Source organism: Mustela nivalis (assembly GCF_964662115.1).
Source record: "Mustela nivalis genome assembly, chromosome: 1".
Classification (NCBI taxonomy): domain Eukaryota; kingdom Metazoa; phylum Chordata; class Mammalia; order Carnivora; family Mustelidae; genus Mustela; species Mustela nivalis.
The window spans coordinates 12045211-12050153 of record NC_139020.1 but is presented as its reverse complement, the minus strand read 5'-3'; positions in this window follow the sequence as shown (position 1 = coordinate 12050153).

Here is a 4943-nt window from a genome sequence, read left to right as displayed (position 1 = left end):
CCAGCGGGAGGGAGGAAGGAAAGAAAGAAGGAAGACAGAAGGTGCAAAGGTTAATTTTATGTGTTGACTTGATCACAGGATGCCTAGATATCTGGTTAAACACTATTTCTAGGTGTGTCTGTGTGTTTCCAGAGGAGGCTAGCATTGGAATCAGTGGACTGAGTAAATCAGATGACCCTCCCCTATGTAGATGGACGCTTTCAATCCACTGAGGGCCTGAGTAGAATGAAAAGCTTGAAGTTGTTCCCTATCCAAGTGGTGACCTGGGACACAGATCCTCTGTGTGGCTCTCAGGCCTCCAGTCTTAGTCTGGAATCTGTATCATCAGTTCACAGGCTCTCATGCCTTTTTGAACGATACCACTGGCTTTTCTAGGTCTTCAGCTACACCAGTGATTGATATTATTGGGATCTATCTATATGGAATCTCTCTATACGGGATCTATCTATCTATCTATCTCTCCTAAGGAGATTTATTTATTTATATATTTATTTATTTATTTATTTTTAAATGTTTGCTCTGAGTTTTTTTTAATTTATTTATTTTCAGAAAAACAGTATTCATTATTTTTTCACCACACCCAGTGCTCCATGCAATCCGTGACCTCTCCAATACCCACCACCTGGTACCCCAACCTCCCACCCCCACCCCCGCCACTTCAAACCCCTCAGATTGTTTTTCAGAGTCCATAGTCTCTCATGATTCACCTCCCCTTCCAATTTACCTTAACTCCCTTCTCCTCTCTAACACCCTTTGTCCTCCATGATATTTGTTATGCTCCACAAATAAGTGAAACCATATGATAATTGACTCTCTCTGCTTGACTTATTTCACTCAGCATAATCTCTTCCAGTCCCATCCATGTTGCTACAAAAGTTGGGTATTCGTCCTTTCTGATGGAGGCATAATACTCCATAGTGTATACGGACCACATCTTCCTTATCCATTCGTCCGTTGAAGGGCTTCTTGGTTCTTTCCATAGTTTGGCGACCGTGGCCATTGCTGCTATAAACATTGAGGTACAGAGATTTATTTAAATAGATTGGCTCCTTCAATACATTGGCTCTGTTTCTAATAGAGAGCACTGACCAGAGGAAATAAATAATACAGAAGGAAAGAAAGAAAAGAAAAAGGTAAATTAATCCACAATTCCTTGATTTTAAAAAGGCTACACAAAGACGTGAACATCCTGCCCGAAGCCCCAGCCAGCCTCCTACTTTCAATCCACAGATTTACTTACACAAATTTGACGAGCTTTAGGAAAGTCTATAATCTTCTGGAAGCGCTGTCCCAGCCTCGCTTCCCAGGTGGACACAGGGAGGAGACTAGGTTTCAGACCATGCAACAGGTTGGCTCAGCTGAGCGTGTGAGGTGGTCTCGAGCTGACTCTGCCACAGCCTATGGACAGATTGTACTATGAAGAGCACCTCAAAATCCACATGTAAATTCTGATCATTTGCAAACATAATTCTTTAGAAAGAGGTCATTGACTTAAGCTGTTTGGTTTGGGTTTGGGTTTGGGAAATGGTTCTTTTTAAAACAGCATTTATTTGGTTTACAGATCAGGTAAAATTTACCCACAGTGAAAAACACAAATCTTTTTGTTTGTTTTGCTTTTTTTTTTTTTTTTAATTTTAGAGAGGGAGAGAGAGCGAGCTGTGGGGGAGGGGCAGAAAGAGAAGGAGAGAAAGACTCTTAAACAGGCCCCATGCCATGCGGGGCTCCATCCCACAACCCTGAGATCAGGACTTGAGCTGAACCCCTGAGTCTGATGAGGAGCCCCTGGAAAGCACCAATCTTAAGTGTACAAATTGATGAGTTTTGAAAAATGTTTATACCTATGTAATTCACATCTGTGTTTAAATAGAAAACATTTCCATCACACCCAGAACGTTCCCTTTTGTCTCTCCCCCGTGTCTCCCCAACGGCAACTCCCAGAGGCAACCAATTACAAAAATGATGTTTTTTACTAGTTTTGCCCTTTCCAGCATCACACATATAGGATAGTACTGTATGAGGTTGTATGTGCTTGGCTTCTTTCCTTCAGAGTCATGCCATTTTGCATTCCCATGAGCAGTGCTTGAGATTTCCAGTTGTTCTATTTACTCACCAATGTTTAGCACTGTCAGTATTTTTTTTTTAAGATTCATTTATTTATTTGAGGAGGGGAGGGGCAGAGGGAGAGAACGTCACTGAACACAGAGCCTGATCCCATGGGCTCAATCCCATGACCCTGAGATCATGACCTGAGCCGAAAGTATGAGTCTAGCACCCAACCAACGAAGCCACCCAGGCACCCCAACACTGTCAGTATTTTTAATATTACACAATCTGTTATATAGAGAGATATCTCTTGGTTTTATTTGCATTTCCCTGATGACTAATGTTGTTAAGCATTTTTTAATGTGTGTATTAGCTATTTCCGTATCTTTCTTTGTGAAGTGTCTGAGTCTATTGCCATCTTTTAAATTTGGATTCTCTTTTCATTACTGAGTTATAGATTCTGTATAAAAATTCTTTATTGGGTCTATAATTTGTAAGTGCTTTCTTACAGTACCTGACTTGCCTATTTGTTTTCTGTTCAGGTCTTTGATGGACATATTTATAATAGTTGCTTTAAGGTCATCTTCCCTCCAAACCAGAAGTCCCAGTTTTCCTGTGTCTTTGTAATTCCAGCGTTGTTGTTGGTGTGTGTGTGTGTGTGTGTGTGTGTGTTTATGGAATTCCAAACACTGTGTCTTTGTAATTCCAGTGTTTTTTTTTTTTTAATGGAATTCTGAACACTGTGGATGACAAATCTTTTCCAAGTCAAAGCTCACAATTCTGAAAATTAGCTCAGCCAAGTGGTTGTTGGGTTTTGCTATACTCACTCATGGGTCTGCACTTAGCAGCTAGCTGGTCATGGGTCTGCCTCCCCTCCCCCTCCCCCACTCTCTCTCCCTCCTCCTCCTCCTCCTACTCCTCCTCCTTCTTCTTCTTGTGGGGCCCAAAGCAGGGCTTGAACTCATGACCTAGAGATCAAGACCTGAGCTAGATCAAGAGTCGGATTCTTAACCAACCGAGCCACCTAGCCTGGAATTTCTTATACAGCTTCTTAACAGTTGTAGAAATCAAAGTCAAAACAAGTCACAAGATCAACCCACATCTGAAGGATGGAGAAACGTGCTTTTAGCTTTGAGGGGGAGATACAAAGTCAATGTGTATACAAGGAAAAGAACAGCAGCCATTCTTGCAATATGCCATACACGTATATTACTTTGTGGGAGTGTAAATTGGTAAACTGAGGCTTTTGAGGACTATTTAGCTCTGTACCTAGTAAAGCTATCCATTAGTTATACTTCTGATACATACTTAGGAGAAATTAGTGTCTATGTCCACCTACTCATAATAGCCAAACCCAGAAAACAATGCAAATGTTCATCAATAGAAAAATGGAGAGATACGTTATGGAATATTCACATGGCAGAATACCATATGGGAAATATAAAGGACAAAGACCACTACCTATAGCAATATGGTGACTAAAAGGACCCGACACAAAAGGATACATACGGTGCTATGCGATTAGATTTAGTTGAGGTTTGAAATTGGGCAAAACTGATCTGTAATGGTAGAACTCAGAACCTTGGTGTGTGGGGGGAAAGGGGGAGTTATCAGGCAGGAAGGAGCATGAGAAAGCCTGCCCGAGCACTGGAATGTTCTCTATCTTGATGTGAGTGATGGTTGTGTGGGGTGTGTATGTGACATTTGTCAAGCTGTATCTGTGAAATTTAGGCATTTAATTTATTGTAAGTTATTCCCCCATTTTAAAATATTTCTTAAAGATTTTATTTTTTAAAGTTAATCTCTACACCCAGCGTGGGGCTTGAACTCCTGACCCTGAGATCAGGAGTTATATGCTCCTCTGACTGAGTCAGGCAGGCATCCCTAAAATAATTTTTAAAGGGTGGTGATGATGCCAAGTTCATGTGGTTGGAGCAGAGAGGAGGGAAGGGCACTGGGGCCTGGCAGGACCAGAAATTGTTTTCGGCCAAGGGGAACTTAAAGTTGAAGGAGCCAAGATGGAGGACGGTTTAGGAACTGGCAGACAGAAAGGCAACACTCCTACCTGACTCAGCTACTCCCACACTCTACATCCAGTCCACCTGTTAACCTTTGTTGTTTTTTTTAAAAAAAAAATTGTTTATTTGAGAGAGAGCACAAGCAAGGGGAGCTGCAGTCAGAGGGAGAGGGAGAAGCAAGCTCCCCACTGAGCAGGGAGGCCAACTTGAGGCTGGATTCCAGATCCCGGGATCAGGACCCCCTGCTGAAGGAGACACTTAACCAACTGAGCCACCCAGGTGCCCCTCCACCTGCCCATCCCCCCAACTCCAACCTTCCAAACTTCTAAGTTCAGAATGAGAAAAGCAAAATATTATATAGTGACTTGGACAGAGACACGTAATCTGGCTGAAATGTATAAAAATGCATACAACCCAAATTAAGGAAGAGCTGGTAGAAGAATTTTTCTGTTCAACACATCCTGCAAATTCAGACACATCAAACCTGGTGTCCCGGCAAAAGCTTTAGTACCGGGCTGGGGATACAGGGAGTCCCGGGCAAATGCACATGGGGACACGCATGCTGGGACATCTCAGCTTTCCTCTGGAGTGTAGAACAGTAACACTCCCAGCTGGGGTCTTGGAGCGAAAGGCTGCATCATTCTGGGAGTTCGGAGCTCCTTGCCCATTCTCAGAGGCTCCTCTCACATTCAGTCCTGCTCATTCCAACTATTTGGAATATTCCCCTCGATCAAATCCGTGGCTTTAGAAAAATGAAGGGATAACTTAGAGGCTCTCCCTGCAGAAACGCCCCCGTCGTCAGCCAAGGGCTGGGTGAACCCTCCGGCCCTATTGCCCAAGAGCCGGATCCGCGTGGGAGTCTGGTCCAGGCAAACAGCCTCT